General features: G+C 47.0%; 1 protein-coding gene across 8 annotated transcripts in view; it reads left to right on the top strand.

Moving 5' to 3' along the window:
• PPFIA4 (PTPRF interacting protein alpha 4) overlaps positions 1 to 24,441 on the top strand; it is a 165,187-nt gene that overhangs the window by 6,587 nt on the left and 134,159 nt on the right. For 4 of the 8 annotated variants that reach the window (XM_059717639.1, XM_059717643.1, XM_059717641.1 and 1 more), the window contains exon 1: positions 5,815 to 6,050. The exons of 2 other annotated variants lie outside the window; for them this stretch is intronic. The gene's annotated coding sequence lies outside the window, so the exon portion shown is untranslated. Of the gene's footprint in view, positions 1 to 5,810; positions 6,051 to 24,441 lie in introns of those variants that run through there. 2 more of the 8 variants (XM_059717644.1, XM_059717642.1) reach the window with 2 other exon arrangements.

Genomic DNA, 24,441 nt, shown 5'->3' with positions numbered 1-24,441 from the left:
TTTTCTAAGTGGAGATGAGCAGTGTAAAGATCCCACCTCACAACAGAACCTAGCAAGCCTAGACCTTTCCCTGTAGCTGGGTCTGTCATTTAGCTCTGCACTTTAATGTTTGGTAGATTATCTTGAACCTGGAGGACTCCTTAGAGTGAGCTTGCAGTGGTGTAGTCTCCCAGTAGATTTTGTGGGGTGGGCAGTGCCAGGCTTTGAAAGGCTTCTTGCACCCATACCTGCCAGGTGGGGGTTGGTTGGCAAGTTTAGCCTGAGCTCATCTGACTTCCAGGAAGGAGAGGTAATTCCTTTTGCGACTTGGCAACTGTGAATCTTCTGTAAATGCTCCAAAGTTTTGGGGTTGTTCATAAATTGCAGCATTAGTCAACCCCCATCGGAGCGTTCTCCTTAAACTGTATTGGCTTGGGTTCTTCATGTGTCACTCGTAATTAAAAGCCTTCTCCACTTCTGATAAATATAAGAGCTCTTCTCTGGACTTTCTCCAGTTTGTGCCATCTTACAAGGCAAGTATCTGAGACTGGATGTAGTTTTGTAGGTGATGCTTCCCCATAACCTTTAACAGTAATGCAGTTCCTCTGCTCTTGTTTAGTAAAACGGGTCTCTTGCTGCAGCTTAGAAACCTGTTACTCCTCTGCTCCACTGACTGCACAAGTGCAATTCTGGGACTCCAGAGGCTCTGGTTCCATTCGTCTCTGCTACAGACTCCCACTGTGACCTTGGGCAAGACACTTAGGGCCACATTTCTGTTTAGGCACCTAAGTTGGTTGATTTTTTTTTTTTTTTTGATACTTCAAAAACTGTGACCCTTATTTTCGCTGTGTATCAGTTTGTCTGAAATTAAAACTAGCATTCTCAGTTACTGCAGAGGTCTCCATGAGCACTGACATCTCTTTCGAAACACTGATCACCAATAAATCTCATTCTGACTGCCCTGCAGCAAATGCCATAAGGGTGCACTTGGAGATCTCTCCCACATATGCTCTCTTGGGCCTAAAATTGCCAAGGCTTTAATTACCAAATAACTTGGCTATGGCACAACCACCATTTTTATTTTAATATTTCCAGATAGCTTAATCTAGTACAGCTGCTTGTTTATAACAAGCCAAATTCTGCTCTCCATATACAATATTTAAATAATGTATTAGCTATATTCACCTCTTCCATAAATGAGGGTTTATTATTGGTATTGTGGTAGCTTCTCCGAGTTTGTCATGTATCAGAACCTCTTGTACTAGGTGCCGTACAAATGCTGAATGAACAGATCGTCCTTGCTCTAAGGATCTTGTCTGTTGGATTTGGTGCTCTGCTTCCGGAGACGTGGGCTAGGATGGGGCTGGGGGACAGACTTGTTTTGTATCTTCTGAGCGGCTTGAGGGGCCCACAGGACTCTTGCCATTATTCAGAGCAGCTGTCAGCTCTTTGACCTGAGCTGTGGTACAGTTTCGAATCCCCACAGCACAATGCTTTGAGCTTGTCCTTCTATATGTCCACTTGCAGCAGGGCTTGTAAAGGGGCAGTGGGCAGCTACAGCATAATGAGACCTCTCTGTGCTGCTACGGCACCATGTAGAGACTTAAGTGGGGGCAGTATTTGTCCCATAGCTTTGAAACTCTGTCAGTGGGAAAAGTAGAAGTTGGCAGGGGGCTGTGCTGAGTTTAGGGGCTGCCAGGAAATGAAGTAGGCAGTCAAGGGAATCCAGCCCAGGTAAAAAACTAGGGCTGGTTTGTAGGAAAGTAGGCTGGGAGTTGAGGAATTTTGAGAACTCAAAATCCTAACTGGCCTGTTATTTTTTAAAAAGGGGGGAAAAATGTAATGAAATATTTTAAAAATGTAGCTTGAGAAACATCGCACACAAAAAATCCCCAGTATCTCAAACCAAGAAACACCCAACAACTTAAGCTATGTGAGTGGAAAATGAAATGTAGGTAAATATTTGTGTATGTTAACAGCTTGTCCACCCAACAAATGCATAACAAAATATATATGTGTGTATATGTTTATAATATATATGTATTTACATGTGCAACTTTAATGCTGCCCTGATATCCAGTGCTGCCCATCACTGTTGAACAGGGTCACACTTGCATCGTTACTGCTGCAGACTCTCAAAGCCGCTAACTAAAAATGTAGAGGAATCCATTTTATACACAGTTACTAGTGAGGTGCCTGTAGCATGCGCAGTTCGATTGGATCTTGACACTTTTCACCCCAAATAAATAAATCACTAGGCTTGAAAACCTGGGGAATGTGATCTGCTTGTTGAGGAGACTGGGAGAAGGTGGAAGTATGGCTGTATCTAGATGGCTGTGCCTCTGATTTTTATTAGAAGTGTAAGTGTGGATGACATGTTGAGGTTTTGCAGTCTTGTGTATTGAAAGTAGATGGATAGGCTGCAGGAGTTTAGGTTGTAGCCGTGTTGGTCTAAGGATATAGGCAGACAAGGTTTCTTGGGTGAATTTGATATCTTTTATTTGACCAACCCAAATGGTTGGAGAATAGTTATTAAGCAAGCTTTCGGGTTCAAAAACCCTTTGTCAGGCTAAGGACGCTGCAGCAGTTGCTGTGTGCTCTTCCTGGATGGAATGAAAAGTAAACAAGCCAGGGGCTGGGCTGGGCTGGGCGGGGGAGTCAGTTGCCAGGCAGATTGTAATGTATCAAAAATCCAATGTCTATGTTTAGTCCCTGATCTCTAGTATCCAGCAGGTTGATGAAATGGAGCTCATAGGCTCATCTCTGGGATGTGTTGTGTAAATTTCCCTTGAGGATCAGGACTGAGAGATTGGAGAGAGAGTGGCCCTCCTGTGAGAAATGTGCCCCCACCGGTAATTGGGTATTTCTGTCTTTAATGGATTTCCGGTGTGCATTCATTCTGGTGCGCAGTTGTTGTCTGGTCTCTCCTACATATCTTCCATCAGGGCATTTGGTACATTGGATGAGGTATACTACATTCCTGGAGGTGCAGCTGTAAGATCCTGGGATGCTGATGGCTCTGTTTTGGGGTGTAGTAATAGTGGAGGTGGTGGAGATGTGGGGGCAGGTTTTGCATTTCTTGTCATGGCACGGTCTGGATCCTTTTGGTGTGTTCTGGGGTTGAGGAAGTTTGCTTCTGGTGATGAGGTTGGCGAGGTTCGGTGCTTGTCTGAAGGCTAGGATGGGTGGCTCTGGGAAGATTTTTTTAAGAATAGGGTCTTTTTCTAATATGGGTTGCAATTTTTTGAGGATTTTCCGTACAGGTTCAAGGGATGGGTGATAGGTCATAACCAGCGGTGTGCAATTTGTGGGTGTTTTTCTTCTGTACTGCAGCAGGTCTTCACGTGGTATCCAGGTGGCTCTTTCAAACGTGCGATCTACCTCTCTGGAGGAGTGTCCTTGCTGGGTGAAAGCCTTTTTCAGATTGGTGAGCTGGCGATCCCGGGTGTTCTCTTCAGTACAGATGCGGTGGTATCTGAGGGCTTGGCTGTATATCACAGCTTTTTTGGTGTGTTTCAGGTGATTGCTGGTTCTGTGCAGATATGTGTGTTGGTCTGTGGGTTTCTTGTATACTGTGGTCTGTATTTTAACCTTCTGGATACTGATCATTGTGTCTAAAAAGGGGATGTTGGTGCTGGAGTATTCTAAAGAAAGTCGGATGGAGGGATGGTGACTGTTGAATTTCTGGTGGAACTCAATTAGAGATTCCTGGTTCTCACTCCAAATGATGAAGATGTCATCGATATATCGTAAGTACAGCAAGGGTTTGATGGTGCAGTTCTTGAGGAAGTCTTCTTCCAGGTGGCTCATAAAAAGGTTGGCATACTGTGGGGCCATTTTAGTGCCCATAGCTGTTCCCATCATCTGGAGGAAGTGTTGATTATTAAAAGTGAAATTGTTGTGTGTGAGGGTGAAGTGTATAAGCTCAGTGATGTCTTTGGGTCTGTATTCTGGGTTGTAATCTTGTTCCTGTAGATATGTAAGGCAGGCATGGATGCCATCCTGGTATGGGATGTTGGTCTTTAGGCTGGTAACGTCCATGGTGGCTAGGAGTGTGTTGCTGGGAAGGTGGTCTATGTTTTTAAGTTTCCGTAGCAAGTCTGTGGTGTCTTGGACAAAACTTGCTCTGTGGGTGACAAGCGGTTTTAGGATGGATTCAACAAAACCTGATATTTCTTCAGTTAGGGTCCCATGGTTGGATATGATAGGTCTGCCAGGGTTCCCTTGTTTTGTGGATTTTAGGGAGCATGTAAAAAGTCCCTGGGTTAGGTAGTGGGGGGATCAAGGTTTGTAGTTTTTCTTGTAATCTTGGTGGAAATGATTTGATGGTATTGTTGAGTTTTTTGGTGAAAAGGGGAGTAGGATCTTCTTGTAGTTCTTTGTAGTAGGTGGTGTCAGAGAGCTGTCTGTTGGCTTCCTTTATGTAATCCTCACGGTTTAAGATGACTATGGCTCCTCCTTTATCTGCTGGTTTTATTACTATTTGGTGGTTGGATCTTAGAGATTCTATGGCTTTTTTCTCTGGTAGAGAGAGGTTGTTGTGGTGGCGTGTGTTGCTGATTATTTCATTGTTCATTCTTTCCCTGAAGTAGTCAATGTAGTGGTCAAGGTTAGGGTTTCGTCCACTGTGAGGTGTCCAATCTGATGTTTTTTGGGGTTTTTTGGCATTGATCTTTTCTTGAATGTTGTCAGAGGATGAGTTGTTGGGAGTGGGTTCAGTTTGGTCGTGGAAATATTCTTTGAGGCGCAGGCGTCGGAAGAATCCTTCTAGTTCTCCACATTGAAGTATTTTATTAGGGTATTTACGTTGCAGTCTGGCATGGATGTGGGACATAGTTAAGGTAATGAAATGCATGTGGAGCTCTGCTTGGGCCCATTTAAGAGACTGGATAACCTGTGAAATTGTTTGGATATTTCTCTGGCTGCTTCCAAAGTGGTAAATGCTTGGTTTATTTTGAAACTGTAACATTTTATGAGGTGGGTGTTTTAACCTGTGTTCTGTACTAATGCACAGCACTAGCACAGTCCGGTCAGCCCCTTGAGTTCCCAGAGTCAACACTACTGCAATGCAAATAAATTATTGGATGCAAACTTTGATTTACAGAGTCTTGGGAAAAACCCCAGAGTGGTTTCCGGACAGTCTTGTAGGCAGGAGTGTCCTTGCTGCCTCTACATTTTCATCTTTTACTGAGGGTAGTCAACTCTGGTGTTGCTCTAATAATGGTTCTCAACCTTAGACTCAAGGCACCCCTTGGAAAATGAAAGCTCTTAGTTTTCAGTTGTTTTTTTGACTACAGAAGTATAATAGAAATGCAGTTTCTCTGTTGCAAAGAACTCAGGAAGATAGCAACAGGTCTGAATGCTCTGGACGCTATGGATTATATTTGAAACTTCTGGGTTTATCATGCAAGTCACGTTTGGACACCTAACAGTGCTAACATTGTGTGGCATCCTGCAGCACCTGTGAAAGGATCTCAAGGCACCCTGGCTGAGAATCATTGCTCTGCTATCTTGTGCTGTGCAGGTTTCAGTGTATGCTCTGGTTCCTGCTTTCTGGTGGCAATTCTCATGAAAGCAGAAATCAGGACCCGTTGACTAGAAGCTGATGCTAGCCAAACTCAAATGGGGAAGCAGGTGCAAACATTTACTGGAGGAGCCTTTTAGCCATTGGAACCCCTTGCTATGGGATGTGGTGAATTCCAGCATGGAGGGTCTTGGATGCCCTTTTCAAAAACTCTGCTCTGCCTCAACCGCAAGTTGAGGCTGGTTAGGGGAACTGCTGGGTGAAATTCACTGGCTTGTGCCAAGCAGGAAGGTCTGACTAGGTGACTCCACATTGTCTCTTCCAGGGAGCAGAAAGTCAGAGGAGGTACAGACCTCTTGCATTTCCTCCTTTGTTCCCAAGGGATGCAACAAAGCAGAGGATGAAACCTGTTTGAGCACATCACTGCCTGTCTGTCTGTTGGAGCTGAATCCTGCCACTGCTCTCTGGAGTACTAAACAATGAGCATCATCTGAATGCACAGTTGCCAAAAATAGCTCTGCTGGAGGAAGCGCACATGACTAGGAAGGTGAGATTGACAGTGGTAATTGTACCATGCAGTTTCTTTTCTCAACTCTGCAGAATTAGCAGATGACTGTACTATGGTAGTGGAGGCCATATTTCAATGCCTTTCTTTTCTTTACCGTGTTTATCCTCAGATGCTCTAGGACGCTGGCATGTTTTATTTATTTCACAGATGAGAAACTAAAGCAGAAAGAGGGTAAGGGACTTGCCTAAGATCACATGGGAAGTCTGTGGCAAGAGCAAAGGGTTAAACCTGAGGCTTTGCAATCCCAGGCTAGTGCCAGAAGCACTTGGTCACCCTTCTCTTCTGGTAAATGCACTGAATGCTTGAGCCCTAGGGACTACTCTTCCTTCCCACCCTCATCTTCCAAGTGGTGGTGGTTATTCTTATAGCTCCACATACCAGCTTCCTGCTCACCTGTTTCTCCAGGTGTCTTTTTTTTTTTTTTTTGCTGGACCTTTCTTGCTTCTCCTTATCTTTCCTCCTGTGATGCTTTGTCCTCAGCCAGGCCATTTCTGGATGGCTGCTGCCAGCTTTCTTCTGTAGCTGGCAGTCATGTGTAGGCAGTGATACCTGCTCAGTGCTTCCCTCTGGGCAGCCTCCTGTTGCTACTGGCTGGCAGCCTGCTGCAGGCAGTGGTTTGTCAGTAGCGTCAGCAACTTGCTTAGCAAAAGAGCTTTCCACTGGCACCTTTCCCCAGGCCTCCACACTTGCTTCTCTCTTGAACATTTACCAAATATTTATCACTGCAGTAACGCAGCCATAGGAGCAACTCCAACTCCTGTGAGGTCTCTGGTCACCCAACCACTTTCTTCTTTGTCCTCCCCTGTTGGCCAGGGGGCTACATCTCCGTATCTCCAGAGATATTTAAACTGTTGGGAATTGGTGCCCCACTAACCAGTATGCTCTGACAACAGAAGACTGAGGCAATTGCTACCCAACAGGGCAAATTTCATTGCTGCTGTCTCTATAGGTTTCTTCCCCTGTGGTTCCTTGGGACTTCTACAGCTTGATGGGGGGGCTTCCCTTTCCATGGTGTTTTCTATATCTGGCCCCTTCCAAGTGGGGATTCGGGACCCTCATCTCATCCATCAGATTCCTGCTAGGCCTCACCTCCATATACAAGTCAGGACTATTTGACTGGCTTCTTAAGGAACCCTGAGCTGGTGGAGTTTGACCCTGAGCTTGGCAAAATGTCTTCTGCTCAGACCCTGAACATCCTCAACTGGCTTGGAGGCACATTAAGTTGTCCTTATGGGGAAGTCATTGTGGTGAGACCATTTGGCAGGGCAGCTCAGAAGACATATATGACAACCCTCGTCTATGTAAGGGTAGGTACTCCATTTGTGTCTGGGACGGTAATGAAGGGCAGGGGTTGGATTTAATGGGTGCAGAGGTACCCTTGGTGCCTGGTAATTAATTTGGCTAATAGGCAGTATAAGCTAGGAGTCAGACAGTAGGTTGGAAGGAGGTCTGGGGAAGGGGTGGCAGGATGGGCAGCTTGGAGCTGGGGAAAGGAGGTGGGAAGAGTAGTGGGTCATGTGCACATGCTTGTGTGCATGTATTTCTGCAGCTCAGCGTATTGTGATGAAAACCCCGGGGGGGAGTCAGTTCAAGGTGAAAATAAGAGCTATATTGTTGCTGATGACTTGCTCAAAGGACTGTGCACCCAGAACATTGTACTGGTCACTATTTGTGGTCTGTGATCTTCTGGCAGAGGTTTTGTAAGGCAGTACTTCCGTCCGCTACAAGGAGAGTTATCTGCTGCTTATTTGGTCTGGACTTAGTTTATCAGTTGGCTCCCTAGATGAAGAGGAGGTGATGAGGAAAGTCACTAACTGAGAAGCTTCTGGGGGAAGTTGCTTGGATACAGCGGTGACTGTTTTTTTTTCCTTATAAATTCATAATTTTGCCATGATGGTGAACTGGGTTAGAAAGTGCCACCAGGTTTTCTGTTCGCCCTTAACCTGGCTCTTAGAAGGGGTATACGCATGTTTCAAAAACTAAATAAAAAAGCAAATATTGTCAGATGTAGCATGACATGAGAGAAACCCTGGGCATCTTCTGTGCATCTTAATGAAGTGGCAAGCCGTGTCTGTGTGTATGCATCTGCAGCCAGCACTTAGCGGAGAGGATGCAGGGGGAGCTCTGTGTGTGCACATAAAATTCTCAGCTGGGGAGACTCAGAAGGATGTTATCTGTAAATGCAGCTCGCGAGTGTTTGGGGATACTGTAGGGGAGAGTCTATTAAATGAAAATGCACAGGGGAGAGCTTGCAATGGAAAATCTGAGTGGCGTCTGCAGCATTCTGTACGTAAGCTCTATTTTATTGCTCGCAAGCTTCCAGGGGAGCAAATTAGCTTGTTAGGAGGAGGTAAGGATTGCATCAGCTAAAGTAAGAAATATAGAAGGGTTCTATGTTTCTTGGTGGAAGCTGCTAAAATAGCAGAGTAACTTCAGCTGGATCTGATGTGTCCATTTCTGTGACCTGTGTGGTCTGGGTTGGGGGCTGAGATGGAGGTTCTTTCTCAAACTGCAATGTTGATGGACACAAAGCCTTAAAATAACATGGATTCTAGCTGTTTAAATGCCACACCTCTTTCACTCCCTCACTGCAACTGTCCAGATAAGCTAGGGTTTATTGATACTTTGTCCCTCTGATGTGCATACTGGAGGTTTCAGGTGCTGCTTGTCAGGGCCAAGTGAGATTTGGCTGCTATCAGCTGAGGTCTGGTGTTTGGGTAAGCTTTTTGTCTTTTGTTTAGGTGTATTTAAACTTGTAGACAGAGGTATTTTTCTTCCAAGTTGTATTACAGGCTGGGGGGGTGTGGGTTCTCTCTTCACGTATGCTGCAAGCTCCCTGAACATATCTAAAGGCTAGTTCTTCCTTGAAAATTGACAGGAAAAGTGGCTTTGGGTTTCATCTCTCACTGACTTCAGATTGTGCATGTTGTTTTTATACACAAATATGACCTTGCTGCCAGTCCTAGAAACGTACCTGGAGGTGAGGGCCCAGCTAGCTCCGTTCAGTCCTGAGCGTTCTCCATGAAGGTAAAAGATCCTGCCCCCACAACAATTTCGTCCACTAGCTCTGTAACTCTTTTGGGAAAAACTAGATTAATTTTTTGATTAACATGTTATACAGAGATGCAGCCTTCCGGGGCTGAACCCCCAGGTGCAGGTAGGCAGCAGTTCATAGGCTGCCTGGCTGGAAGGCTGGGAGTAGGTTGCAGTGGTGATGGATGAATGAGATGTAGGGCCTCAGGAGCAGAATGCAGAGGGAGGGGGGGAAGGCTGTGGTGCTGAAGGGGAAGCGCAGAGCCTGGGTTGCCCTCCCAGCGTCTGAGGAAAGACTGCAGGTTTTGCTTTATCTGTCTGTGTTATTCATACACCTGTTTTGTTTGTTGTTTCTGTGGGGACACATTTGCCCCCATGAAAACAATAAACTGCCTGGAAACCCAGAACGGAGCTGGCTGTCCTTGAGAAGGGAGCTGGGTGAGTGACCTACTGACGCTTCTCTTTTGTGCAAGCTTGAGGGACAAATTTTACAAATTATTCTAAAATGCCAATGTGCACTTGTGCTCATGGGCAGCCACTTTAAATGCCCTCCATTCCAATTTTCCTAAGCACCTTGACAAAGCAGCTGTGCCTTATATTGCTGTGTAAGTCAGAAGAGACTGGAATCAATGGGGGAGTAGGGCCCTTCACAAAGGGTTTGCTCCAATATAGAAAGTGTTAACAAATGTACCTGAGTTCATGGGAACACAGGGCTGGGGGGTGGCCTTCTCCGTCATCAAGGACTGGTTATTTGCATTCACAGGCAGTCATTTATCAAAGGCTTCCCCATCATTGCCCCTTCAAATCCCTCCAGGCAGCTACACAGCACAAAGCTCATGATACTGTAGGTAAAAGCAAGAGAGATGAGGGCACATCCAATGCCCTGCCCACTGCACCGTTGGTTAATGTATAATGGTGGACTGGGCGAGAAATGGCCACACCACATGCCATTGTATGCTATTCTGTCCCTCCAGTGATGTTGTGGCACTCGATTTTCTTTGTCCTGCGAATGTTAAGTCGCTTTTGCTGACGGGCTAGAAATTAGACATGAAGACTATTTGGCAGGATCTCTTTATCTTTCTGTCTTGAACTCTGGTCTGCATTTGCTGATTTCTTGCCTCATTATTAGCAATTGAAAAATACAGTTCTAGGATAGTCCTGATGCAGCTGAGCGGTCTGTCTAAATGTTCTGTTTCTCCTGTTTATAGCATTTACCAGCTCTTTGCTCATCAGTTTTTAGCATGTTTCTTTTTTTTAGATCCCAATTGTCCAAATTTTCTCTTCATACAAAGAATTGTGTGTTTTCAACCATTTTTGAGTAATTTTTCCCCTTGCCTCTTACATCATTCTCCCTGGTGGTATTCTTTTCCCTTCTTATCTGTATGAAAACCTTTTGGGCTAAGAGCTCTGGAAATTCACTGTCTTAAGCCAATTAAATTGGCCAGAATAATTAATATTCTGGTGTGGGTTTTCCTACCTTTTGGCTTTTTTTAATTGAGTACATTTTGTGAAGTTGCTTCAAACTAGTGAATACCAAAATGGATCATGTTATCACTTTGGTGTTAACAGTATCTCATTTTTTTTTCATCAGAAGATCTCAGGGCTTTAAAAAGATCAGTATCATTATCTTCATTTTACAGATGGGGAAAGTGAGGCACCAAGTGTTGAATTGAATACTTGGAATAGAACCCAGCTCCTCATAATCTTTAATTTTTTAGTTATGGTTTAAATTGTTGCATGTAGTTGCTAGATTTCCATCAGTTTCTCTACTGGAAGATTCTTAGCCCTTTTCCTGTTGTACCTTCCTTGTTAACATAGGTTTCCTGAAGTCTAATCCCCTTGTTTTTAGCAAAAGGAGGCATGTAAATTGAACAGCACAAATCACAGCAGCCACTAGATCCAAGTTTCCTTATTACCAGGGATCTAGGTTTTCTGTTTTCCATGGAAAAACACAGATTTTTCCCTTTTAAAGGAGAAAAATGTGGATTTTCCTCTTTGAAGTGAGAAAGCATGAGTTTCCCTTTTTGCAAACAGCTCTGCAAGCTGGCAGAGTTCCAGCTGACAAGAGCTACTTGCAGAAGGATGAGAAACCCTAAGCCCTGTCCCGCGGATGCAGGGGCAGGGCCTGAAAATCTGAGTCAAGCAGGGCTGGCTGAGATTCACTTTCCCTCCTGAGGCCTTTGTGGTAAGTAGGGCTTTTTGGGGGCTGGGATCTGGGGGTGGAGGGCAGCTGTAGGCTCCCTTCAGCGGGGCTGGGCAGATTCTGTGGGTTGGGTGAGGACCATGCTACCGGGAAGCCAGGTAGTCACCACCTGTCCCGAATTGGGCGGGACAGTCCTGAAATGGGAACATCAAGTCCCCGTCCCAGGCTGCGTGACTCCAGCACAACATTTATCTCGGATTTGCAGTATTGTGCAGGGATCCGGGTTTTCTGTTCGTTGTGGGAAATGGCAGGTTTCCCCTTGCAGTCTGGCAGCATTCCAGCCTAAAAGGGCCTGTAGGAAGCGGGGCACTGCGGGTGCCATGTGCCTGTGTGTGCGTGTGCATATTCACATGGCCAGGAATACAGCCCCAGGCAGCGGTGGATAGCAGCTCCCACAGCCGCCTGCAGTTAAATCTGTGTGGGGGGTGCAGATTGAGGCCCACCTTCTGATTTGCAAAAGGTGGTCAACCTAGAGCTGGGGCCTGTGGGGAGAGCCGGCAGGGCAGGGGTGTGTGGGTGGCGATCACCCTATCCCAAACTGCAGGTAGGATTGCCAGTGCTCTCGGATTGGCCGGGAGTCCACCAGAATTGGCATCAATCTCCCAGTGACTATTGAAAGCAATCCAGGAGGTTTTAATAGGATATTTTAAGAAGATGAAATTAATGACATTACGTCATGTTGGAAAAAAAAGATCTCCCAGAATAGCTTCAGTCAGAGTTGGCAACCCTAGCTGCAGGCCGAGGCTGTGGTGGGTGTGGCCTTCCTTGGCCCTGGCTATGCTGCCTCATCCTGCCATGGCTCATCCCAGCTCAGCTCAGCCTGGGGCTGGGAGCACTGCCCAGCTGGGGCAGGTGGTGCCTCAGTGCAGAAGGGAAGGGGTGCCTTTGGGGCAGAGTTGGGAGCTAGGGCTGGGGATGCTGCCCAGCCAGGGCGATGCTGGGGTCCTGTGGGTGAGCATTGCCTATTCTCTAGTCCAGCAGCTGGTGCCCCACTGTTCACTGTGCTGCCAAGCCACATCCCACTGGCCTATGGCTATGGTGGGCTGCTGACAGCTCTGCCATGGCTAGTGCTGGAAGTGGCCTTGTGGGCATGCTGCATAGTGAGGAGAGAAGCGTTGCAGCCAGCCCATGTGCTGCCCTGCCTCGCCTAGGTCCCACCAGCCTTGCTGGCCCTGGTGGAGTACGACCCCTGGGTGCCTAACCGTCAGATGAGGCAGGACTTGCCGGTGGGAGCTGTAGCCACACAGGCAGCTGCTGCACTGCAGCCCAGCTGTGCACCGGTACCAGGTCTCACAGCCCTGGCCTGGGTGGAGGGGGTGGGGTTCCTGGTCCTGGGGGGGTGCCTAATGGGCTGAGGGAGAGGTGTGGAAGTGGCAGTGGGGGGTGATGGGCAGGGTAGGGAATGAGGTGGCAGCAGGGGGGGGGGTGGGTGGGTGTATGTGTGTGGGTGGGTATGTGTATGTAACAGAGAAAGAGAGATGGTGGGCAGTGGCATACTGTGGGTCTCTGGTGCCTGGGGCCAGTACTTCCATTTGCACCCCCTGTCCGTGGCCAGTCGCTGAGTGGAGGGGAGGGGTCCCCCGGCAGCCAGTCACCAATACCAGAAGTGCTGGCAGCAAAACCAGAAGTGCTGCCGGGGGACCAAGTACCCATGGAGGGTCCGGCTGGCACCCCTCCACCCCCCCAGCTGGTATGTCACTGATGGTGGGTGGGGAGGGCACTCCAGCTAGAAGTGGCTGCCAGTCAGGCCTAGAGCCGCCCCCCCCCCCCCCCCCCGACTCCCTAAAGCAGTCTGTGCAGGGGGAGGCTGGCTTGGAAGGGAAGGGGCTTGCCCAGCCGGATTCAGGCCCAGCTCAGTTCCTGAGCTCCAGTTAAGGGCTTCCCAGGAAGGGCATGGTGACCACTGGGGCCTGTGACCAGGGAGCAGAACAGCAGGGGCTGGCACTGCTTAGATCCACAAAGCAACGGGCAGGACAGCTACAGCTGGACCCGTGTCCTGGTGCGGGGATGGAGCTACTGCTGAGGGGGAGTGAGTTGGGGGGAAGTCAGGGGCTGTGGGTTGAGAGTGAGGGGCAACAGTATGGACAGGGGCAGAGCACTGGCATATCAGTGCGACTTAGCACCACAAAGCAGCTGTGGGGACAACTGCAACTAGACCTGTGTCCTGGTGAGCAAAAGAGGCAGGGGGAGCTCTGATTTTTCTATGCTAAAAACCCCCCAAAATCAAGCACTAAAATATATAGGCATTTAGGACTTATCTTATTATAATGATTGAGGCACTTGTAGGCTTCCAAATTGCTTTAACATTGTAAATAGAGCAATAAAACATTGTGTTCAGCTGATACCTAGATATATAGTGGTGTTTCATTTGAATCGAGGAAAAACATGGATTTTGGGTGTTTTAATTGGAGAATTTGGGATTTTTAAACAGAGAAAACCAGGATCCCTGCTTATTACTCTCTCTTCTGTTGAGTTGCTCTGCTAAGAAATGGAAGCCACCAGAGAACATGCACTTAGGCTAGGGACAGAAATTGCACATAAACTGGTATCGGTGATCAGAAACCAGCTCAAAGCTGTAACACAACAGAAGTTCATTGCACATAAACAGCTTTCAAAATCATTGAAACTGGTTTAAGATAAACCTGGATGGATGTAGTATCAGACTTAACTGATTCAGGTTAAATAAATTTATTGAACTTCTGTCTCAGATCCCCTCCAGATTCAAGTTAACTCACAGTACCTCAGCATCCCAGGATGCTTTGCACCTCCTCTACAACCTTCCTGCCCTTGCAAGGTGGGTGGGCTAGGCTTGGCTCAAGCTGTGTGCTCCAGCAGCAGGTAGGCTTGCTCTAGTGCCCCAAGCTTCTGCCCTCGACCGCTGCAGACGTGGCTGCATTTCCAGAATCAAAAGTGAATGTCTGTTCACTTGCTTATCAGCTCAATCTACACAGTTTAGACTAACCTGCAAAGATTGAATTGATTCAGCTTCGGGCTTTTTGATTGTCTGTACTTTGCTTTAGTGCCAGCAGTTCCAGATGCAAGTCTACTGTGTAGTTTAGGAACACTTTTGCTCCCTGTGCAGTGACACAGCAGAGAGATGGTGGGCTAAAATTGCCTTGGAATACAGAGCCAAATCGTCAGGTCTGCATTGGGTGTGCAGTTTTTGAGACAAGTTCAGGTATCCCAAGGTGAATTTCAAAGAACTGAGGCTCCCAGACCCACTGGCTGTTCTTGAAAATCCTGTCATTTGTATCTTGCACTGTGGAGCACCCTCAGAGTTAATCTAGGGTCCTTTTTGTTTCTAATCTTTTGGATTTGTGTGGGGGTGGGGAGAAGAAAATCCCAGACTGGAGGCAGACATTTTCTGTTGTGAAACAAAGTGTGTCTAGCTGCAAACTTAAGTAGGCACCAGAGCTTTCTGCTCCAGTTGTGTGTGACTTGCCTCAAGTCGCACACATCTACCCTTTATCTCCATTCCTCATTTGTAAAAGCTGAGATCATGGCACTGCCTGTCACAGGGGTACGAGACGGGCACAGTAAAAATAGGAACCTGCTTAATACAGTCATGGTGGCCTTGCCAGTCCCTGACTGGCTTCTTGTTTGAGAAGCAGAGTGAGTACATTACTGGTTGTTACACTGACAAAAGATGGCTTTAATAACCTTGATGGAAGTTGCTCATGCTTGATGTCTGCTTTCATAATAGCAGCAAAAAAACAGGGACTAAACAATCCAGGTGACTTTTAGAAATCCAATAGTTAAAATCACATCAGCGGAATTTGACTAGGCTGCTACCTGCTGTGAAATTGGAGCTCAATCTGTACTGCAGCAGTTGGAGATGACCTGGTGTTTCCTGCTGTCCCAGCATGATGGCTGGCACCCCTGGCAGAGTGGCTGTGCCAGTGCTTTTGTTACAACCTTGCTTTATTGCTAAGGCAATCCTGCTTGCAGATCCGAGTCTACAAAAAACTCCATCCTGGCCCATCTCTTCTCTTTCTAAAAGCTGCTGGATTATACCTCTCTCCCTGAGAGGTCATATCTAGCAAAAGTAGTGCCTTCTGGACATGCCAGCCTTCCCTCACATCAGTAGAGGTTTGGAGCTAACATTATAAGAGGTTGTTTGGTTCCCAGCCATCTAATCCATGTTGCATGTAGGGTGTCACTATGTGTTCCCAAAGACTTTCCCACGGGGTTTTGACTTGGACATCCTGTTGCTGGTTGCCAATGGCAGATGCACGCAGTGGAGGAATTATATGATTCTTAGGGCAGTATTCAGGCTGCTGCAGCTGGACTTCTTGAACCAGCTGTGGTTTCTGTCACACTAAAGCGAGGGAGCAGGACTAAGTGGTATATTTATGTTGTGTTGTGTCTCCCTTCAAGGTACTTATTTTCTGTCCTTGGCCTTTAAAGGATAAGCATGCTGGGCTCCAAGACTTCCTACAGATAGAGGAAGTCTTGGGTCAGTCCTCTGGTCTGGGCCTACTGCTTGTGTAAGGGATGAGTCTTTAGAGACAATAATGAAAGTCTAAAAGTCAGAAAGAAGGAGTTTTCTGTCAGGCCTGGTAGTTTATCTAGCTGCTTGTCAGAAGAATGGGCTGCCCAGCTCAGAGGTGGTTCTGGTACTAAGAAAGCCAGCTTGTTCAGTCTGGTGCTGTAATGTCCTCATGTTCAAGGGCTCTGACACTGACTCCCAGCCAGAAAATGAGACACTTTCTTTTCCACACCTGTTTGCCAGTCTCTTGCTGTTCATTTCAGAATTTCATTCTCATGTTTCAACATCTGCCTTGATGCAGAGTTTAACCTCTCATGTTCTGGGTGCTGGTAAGAACTGCAGGTATCTTGCTGTGCTAATATGATGGCCACCATAGTTGTAAATTAAACCAGGAACCTCTAGATCTAAATGCAGGAGCCACTATTGTGAGACAGTACAATGCTGTTGCCAGCCTGGGTGCTTTGGACATGTCTTTGTTGTGTGGGGCCTGTTCTAGGGAGTGCTACAATGAAGTCCACGTTGGAGGGGAGAGAATTCAGATTTTCAAGCTTTTCTGCACAATACCAGGAAAGCATTGATTCTTTTTGTACGAAAGGTGAAATGTTCATATGATTCCAGGAATGGGGACATTAAGAAAACCAGCACATGCCATCAGGCAGATCATGAAAGTTAACACCATGGGAGCTGTGTTTTTTCCTGTAGGTGAGCCTGTGATGGTGGCTTGTCCCATTGCTGTGCTGAGTATGGGGTAGCACTGGCTTAGAACTCCTGTCTTATCCTTTTAGCCTTTATGGGGCTTTTGGGTATGGCAAGCTGGTGATAAACATTGTTGTAAGTGGGAGATGGGAAAGATGTTCCTCTTGGTTGAACACTAGGGCTCCTCTATCCTGTGCGTGAATGGCTTTGACTTTGCTTGCTGTAATGGAAGGCAGGGATGTCCAGCTCACTGTAGGCTGCATGTGGTCTGCAAGGGGTTATTTTACAGTGCGTGGGCTCTGGTTTAGGAGTCATTCCTGCCTCCCCTTCCCACTGCTCTGACTGCTGCTGCCAGTGCGGTCTCCAGGCTCCCTTTCCTTCCTCTAGCTGCTGCTTCCTACCCTGCACCTGTGGAAGGGGTGGCAAGACCCATGGATCCCGGGGAGCCTGTGGCTTGGAGGGGGCTGGGGCCCCTGCACAGTGGGGGTTGCCCACGTGACCAGAAGGGGCGTTATCTACTCAGGGTGCAGCTTGGGGGACTCACAGCTAGCTACACAGGTGCAGCCTTTGTGACAGGCGGCCCCCAGCTGCTCCCAGGTTGGACAGTCCTGATCTAGGTGGATTTGGGTTAATCTGTTCTACCTGTGAAAGTTTTGTACCAATCCCCAGGAGGTACAAAGTCTCAGGGACTAGGGACCTGAAACATGCAGCTTTATCTTTCATTAGCAAGCATTACGGTAGTGGTGCCCAACCTGCAGCATAGGTGCCTCAAGTAGCATGAACAGCCTCTGTGTGTGTCACGTGGTACACTGAGGAGAGGACAGGTAGCACAATGGCAAATAGGGCAGAAAGCAGAGCAGCAGATCAGATGGGGAGTGTGGGGACAGAAGCAGAAAGCAGAGCAGCAGATTTGGGCAGGAAGACAGGATCCAAGTGATTTAGAGGGGGTGCAGTGCTAACTTGTGGCACACCTACCAAAAATGGTTGGTCCTGCTAAACCAGGGGTTTTCAGCCTTTTTTAAGGAGTGCACCCGGTCCTGCTCCTGCGAGGCGGTGGCGCGGGGTAGTGGGTGGCAGCGCTATATCGCCACCCACACGCATGTACCCCCTAGCTCTTTTCCAAGTACCCCTGGGGGTACATGTACCCCCGTTTGACAGCCCTTGTGCTAAGCAGTAGTAATTCTGGGCTGTATGGGGGGTGGAGGGGGGCGGATTGAACCTAGTCTCCTTTGACCTGGGTTTGCAGGGAGTCACCTACCCAATCTTTACAACATGTGGTGTTGCTTTTTCCTTTTTTCAGTGCTGCAGGGGAGGTGCAGGGCTCTAGGTCTAGGAGGCTGCTCTGTAATGTGATACTGATGGTCCGTGAAGCCTTCTGCCAAGAAAGTTCCATCTCCTGTCGTTTCTTTTTTTCAGAAAGTCTTTTGTTTTTCTTTAAGTTCCTTGTGCTCTCACTGGTGGCTTTGAGACTGTCTCTGTAATTGAGGAGGTCCCAGATGAATAATCCATTGGGGAAACTGCTAATTTGGAGACAAGCCTGTGATAATTAAATCATTATCTAAAGAGAAGGAGTGAACAGAGACCCCAAATGGGGCTAATTAAAATCAAACCCAGAATGACTTGGGCTGCAGGCCAGAGCAGGACAGCTTCCCCTGGGGAAAGCCCTGGTGTAGTTGTCTCGCAGAGCCAGACTTCAAGGACAGTCTGGATTTTTGTTGGTGGGAGATGATTTTTCTCATATGCCCTCTGAATCGTTCTGATTCCCTCTCCTGCCGCTGGTTGATGGCAACCAGTTATCTTATTGATACAGAGGAGGCACCTTTAAGGAGCTGAGCCAAACTCCTAGTGATTTCAATGCAAGTTAGATATCTAAATAAGTTTGAAGGTTAAGGGCCTTAGGCTTGGGCTGTTCTTCCACTGGGGCTGGATATATGTCCCTTGGATATACTTTGAGCTATGAGCTCAGGGCGACTCAGATCTCTCTCTCCCTTTATTTGGGGAGCCCACTCTGTGCTCCCTGTACGTGTTGGGTCAGACATGAAGGCTACACTGGCCAAAAAAGGCCAATTGCCTATAATGTTAATTTTCCTTTTATTGGTGCCGATTCAATATTCCACTGATATATCAGTGTACCTCTGCTATTCAGGGACATCTAAACCAACTACCAAAAGAGAAAATTAACTGGGAGGTTAGGATAAAGAATGTGCAGGTGAAGATTAGAAGAAAAAAACAAAAAGGAAAAAAAAAACCCCACAAGCAAAAACAATTAGAGTGACAACATTCTTGAAAGCAAAGCTTTATTTCTGAATCCTTGCAATCATTTCTTCTTACCCAATAATGTCACTGATTAAATGTTGTAGCATGTACAGGGCCAGGAATGCAGCCTAGCAGCTTGGAGAGCATTCATTGCCCTGGCTGAGCAGCCCCTGCCCCTGTTCTTGCCCCACTACCTCCCTCACAGTGGGGGCCTCAATCTGCACCCCTGCCATGCCTCTTTTCCTCCACAAACTTACTAACCAGATGCTGCTCTCCAAGCTGCTGGACTGCATTCCTGTAAATCGACTATCAGATCAGTATCAGCCAATATGGCTGGTTAATATTCGGCCATCGGTATTGCCCTAAAAAATCTTTATTGGTGCACCCCTACTGAATAGCAGTGGGGTTTGGAGTTCTCTAGCTGGCCCAGAGCTATAGACAGGAAGGTGCATCTTCCAGGAATGGATCACTTTTTGCCTACCACCTCTGTTGGTCATGGGGTTGGCGGGCCTAATGCTGTCTGTCTGTTCATTCATGTCTTTGCTGTGCATTGAGGTAAGGCCCGGGAGATGCCAAGTGGGATGAGAGCAGTTCAGAAAGGTGGCCTAGATAACCACGTGGGAAATGCATCTGTTCTAAAGAGAAATCTGTCCCAGTGGTTATTTTGGCAAGTGCGTTAAAGCAAGGGATCTGCAAAACTGAGCTGTGGTCCAAATACCCCTAGAAAAGGGGCAGTAATGGGAACTATGGTTCATGTTACTCTGAACCTGTCAGGCTGTCTACAGGAGCTTGCTTGCTGGCCTGTGTTTTGGGATAATAGTGACCAAATAAAAGTCCCTTGGTTCCCAAACATAGCTAGTTGAAAACAGGAATTTTTCTTCCTTCAGGAAATTCTGAGATTTCAAATTTCTGAAGTCAAAATCCTAGAAACACTATCTTGACCTTATCAAAATGTTTTGCTTTAGGGGTCTGGTTTTGACATCTGTGATATAAAGGTCAAAACAAAGTTTTGAAAATTTGCTGCAAACACTTTGAGAAAATAAGAGTGTTTGCAGCAATGCATCAATACAATGCTGTAATCCACTTCAGTTAAGTTGAACTGGCATTGTGTGACAGGAAAACTGCTTTTTGGAAAATGTTTGACCAGCTCTATTTCTAACGAAGAGTGAATAAAGGCCAGTTATTCCCTGAGGGAAGCAACTACACCCATTTCATTCAACATGCCAAGGTCTGAATGCCCCAAATGCCATTGCGTGGCCAATTTAGAGGGTGTCCTCTATGACAGTGGTTGTCCCTATACTTCTTCTCTGGAATAGAGTTTCATTTGCCTCTGCATTGCTGTCATCTCCCCTGCCCAGACCCTGAAATGCCAAATCATGCTGAAAAGCCTCCAAAGGTTTTTTGAGTACAGTCTGCAGTTATACTTTGGTCTCTGTGTGTGTGTGGGGGGAAACAGTTCTCTGCCTCTTTTTTTTTTTTTTTTTTCCTTCCTCCCTTGCACTCCTCCAGCTGAAGAATCTGGGGGGGACAAGAGTGGCAGAGGGTAGGGAGTTTTTAATTGCCTGACCTCAGGGCTGTCATCAAGGTACAGGGCTTCATGTAAATCCCCTATAATTTAAGAAGGGCGAGTGACAGACTGATCCTTATTTTATGTGGGAACAGTCTTATAAGGATTCTTGGATTGTCCCACCTCCTACAGGATAGGTGGTGATTGGGGCCAGGTTGATCCAAGGTTCTTGACTCAAGGCAAACTTCAGAGCGTGGGAAGTAGCATAGGATAAATAGAGTCCAATAGCAAATGCTGCTTAACGTGTTTTGCAGCTTGTCCCACCTCCACGGCAGCTTTATTTTAGCACACATCTGGGGCTGAGCTGAATCTGAGGTCGTTAATTAAATGAGTCGGGAAGAAAAGTGATGAAGTTTAACTAGACATCCTAACATTGTTCATTCCTTGCAGATGGGATGAGCCTTTGTAAAGGACTTGGTTCAAGATGAAGGCTTTGGGTAAAACTCCCAAAAGTTTCCCACTCCCATTTGCAGAATGGCAATCAATGGGATTCTGGCTCCCATGTTAATTAGCAGCTTTTTTGCTCCTAACTCTGAGCTGTTCTAAAAGCCTGGCCACTTGTGTACAGAGGGAAAATATTATGTTGGTTAAACTGGTCTAGAACCACTAACACAGATGAACTAGGGATAAACATCTGCTATAGCTAGTGCTGCTTTGAGCAAAGCTTAAATTGTTTTAAATGCACGTGTTTTAGGGGTTTGAGGCATTTTAAACCTGAGCTACATTGGCATAGGTTCAGCTAACTCAGTTCACCTGTCTAGTATAGACAAGATCAGAGAAACTCCATCTATCAGGTATGTGTGTGCAGAACATCAGATTGCAAACAGCTTTGTACCTGTACAGCAGGCAAAGGTCATCTTGCAGAGGTTGGTGATGGCTGTGTGCTGCAGGGAGTCTGTACTGAGCTGCTCAAGGTTGGCAAAGGACACTGAACTTGGGGGCAGGGCAGGGAGCAGTTTGCTCATTCTGTTTATTTCTGCATTGTTTCTTCTTGTGCTAGCTTAGGACATGCATTTTTTTGCCTTGTATCTCTCTACAGGGACCGCAGCATTTTTACTTTGCCGCAATCTGGTCTTATTATAGCATCTCCATGTAGGACTCCATCTGAAACAGGAACAGTGATAGTACGGGGCCACTCCTGTTTTTTTTGCATACCTTGTCATTGGGGATGGTCCTGGCAGATATGCTGTGGGCAGCAGTTTGACTCGGGCTCCAGGGATTGGCAGAGCAGCGTTGGGACCCGAGAGCTTTTGTCCCACACAAGACTGCTTTCAAGAGACCTCATTGCATAGAACTAAGCTTCAAGGTTAAACCGTGGAAGCTCATTTATTTAGTTCTGTTCACAAAACGCAGTTAGAAAGGTTTGTGCGTCCTGGAACAACCTCTTTTATGGAGTTGTTCTTGCTGCCCAAACCTTGCCACATGGTGTAGGAGAATCTGAAAACAAAGCTGCCAAGGCTGTCTCTGGGGTCTGTTCCAGCACCCGCTGGGTCACTAGCAGAGGTCTGAGCAGGTGCATTTCCCAACCTGCTCTCTAAATATAATTCTGCCCTGTGTGATAGCTTTCTAGCCAGGTTTGTGGCAAAACACAAGTTGTGATTGGGTGTGCAAGTTACAGAAACGTACCTGGCCAGACACCCATGAAGAACAGGTGTTAGATGCCAGAGGAGGAGCTAAGCATGGAGCTGTGGGGCTGGGATGAAGAGAACTAGCTACAGCATGTGTGTCTCAGGCTGCTGCCCTGGGTTCTGGTTTGGGATCTTGCTGTCAATGGAGAAGAAGCTTCCCCACTGCACTGCCCTCCATCTGTTGTACCCAGTAATCATTAAACACAAGGGGCAGTGGCTCAGCTTCTGAAAGGGAGGGCACTGCATAATGCCTGTCTTGTGGTGTGGTGGTTAGTGCTGGAAAGGTGGAGATGCAGGTCAGACTCCCTCTGGGCACCTGCCCTGACCACCCAACCATTGGGGCTAAATCATGGGAGGGCCCTTCCTCCTCCCAAATTTTGCCCCAACTTACACTCAGGTATTTGCCTGTCTAGAGTGTTCTGGCTGAGCATGTTCAGTCTATGTGTGTATGGTAACACATGCACAGTGCAAAAGCAGGGCCAAAACCCGAGGTGCATGGCTAGAAACCTTCCATTTAGGTGAAATAGAATTCCACCCGCAGTGTGCAGAGCCAAAACTTGCCTCTCCTGATGACCTCTCAATGAATAGTCACACTTCAGCTCTAATTATTTCCCTGTGCTTCCCAGCTCTGAGCATTCATCCTTCAGGAGCATTCATCCTGCGGCCTAGGTCGGGGGTCTGTAAGCGACAGCCCGGGACAGCAGATATGGTGCACGCAGAAGAGCACGCTTGTACAGCCTCCCCAAAGTTGAGAATGGAGATGTAGGATGCATCTGGTCCCTGTCACTGCCTGCGGCTGGAGCATGCATTGCTGCATGAATGTGCAGTGATTTTTTTGAATTGCCCCATCTTGGGGGTGCAGCAGGGGTGCTATATGCCTGCCCGTGGCTAATGTGTTCCGTTTTTTGAAGTGCTTCAAAATGTTGTCTGTACCTATACCTAGGGACTCTTCTTTACAAGTAGAAGTTTAATGACACAGTTCCCCCTTAATGCTAATTGATAATTGAGGTGTAAGTTATAACTGTGTTGGTCTAAAGACCTAGGCAAACATGGTTCTTTGGGTAAATCCAATATCTTTTATTAGACCACCTAAAAAAAAGTTGGTCTGATAAAAGATATTGGATTTCCCCAAAGAACTTTGTCTGAATTGGTGACTGAGGAGTTCTTCACTAGCTGATGGTTGGGGAACTGGGAATCAGAGCGCTGGGGAATGAGAGGTTTGTAAGCAGGGTGAAGCCCACAACCTCCTACTGGTGATACTCTGCTTTGCAACTGAACCAGGTTGGGATAATGGGTCAGTCAGATCTGAGGGCCTCTGCCCTTGGTGTTGTGTAAGGTGAGATGGTAGGGAGGGATATGCTTGTAATGAATCTATTCTTCACTGTCCTGTACAGGCAAACTGCATAGTAGAGGTAGAGCTGAACTCATGAGAAGCACAACCTTTACACAAGAGCTCTGGTCTCTTTAGTCAGAGAAGGTATCCTAAGGGCCTTTTAGTTGCAGAGTGGTTGAGGAGTGCAGGATGGCAGGCTGGAGGATCTACCCTGAAGCTGACCTTTGGGAACATTGAGCTTAGGTGATTGCAACGAGGACCCAGAACTGGCTGAATTAGTTCAGCTCTGTGAAGCTGACATTTTAGAAGGGAAGTGAATGGAAAATGTGTTTAATTAATGCCCAGTGCTGCCTTTAGTGATGATAAAAGCTCTGAATCCTGCTCTTCTCCCATTACAGAGGAGGCTCTTTTGAACCAATGCACCTTAAGTAGCCCAGCTGCAAACCCTGCTGCTCTTCAGATTCCCGGAGCATTTTCAAGTTAGTTTCCCTTCATCTCTTTTGATGGCTGGAATCTGAAAAAGTGGCACTGTCACTGCTGAGGCCAGAGCCTTCTAAAAATAGGGAAATGATGCCAAATCACAGCATTCCCTTCAGCTGGTATTGCTGCTTATCTTCCCCTCGGAGCTTTTTCTGCCTTCAAGCATATGATTGAAGCAATATGCGCAAAAGGCAATAATGAGCACACCATGTTCAGGATGTGCAGGTCAGTGCTCAAGCCAGGAAGTACAGGACTAACTCTGCTCCCTGTTCCCTTGCATGCAGTACTACACACTTTGATTTCCGGTTGCTGCTACAATGAGATTTCTACCGTCTAAGGTAGCCTGTCTGTGAGAGTCAGATGAGTTGTGTTCTCTGCTGCTTTGCCCACAAGTGATGCAACACTTAAGCTTTGTGGGCTGGCATATGCAAGGTGTGATAGCAAAATGGCAGTGTAGCCACTGGAGTTGCTCTGTAAATATCTCGGAGCTAGGAGGTCCTTCCCATCCCCTGCCACTTGCTATCTTGCTCACCCCTAGGCCTGGAGCTGCTTTCAGCCAAGGCCTGGCTTCCTTAGGAGCTTTTGCAGAAGGCACTTGCATAAGGTAACCAGTGCTTCCAGGGCTGTTTTTTTTTTCCCCTTGTTCTCAGCCGATGGCAACTACTGTCTGTTACTGTGACACAAA

This window comes from Alligator mississippiensis, chromosome 14, assembly GCF_030867095.1.
Source record: "Alligator mississippiensis isolate rAllMis1 chromosome 14, rAllMis1, whole genome shotgun sequence".
Lineage (NCBI taxonomy): Eukaryota > Metazoa > Chordata > Crocodylia > Alligatoridae > Alligator > Alligator mississippiensis.
The sequence above is the reverse complement of the archived record's forward strand: the minus strand, read 5'-3'. Positions and strand labels throughout refer to the sequence as shown.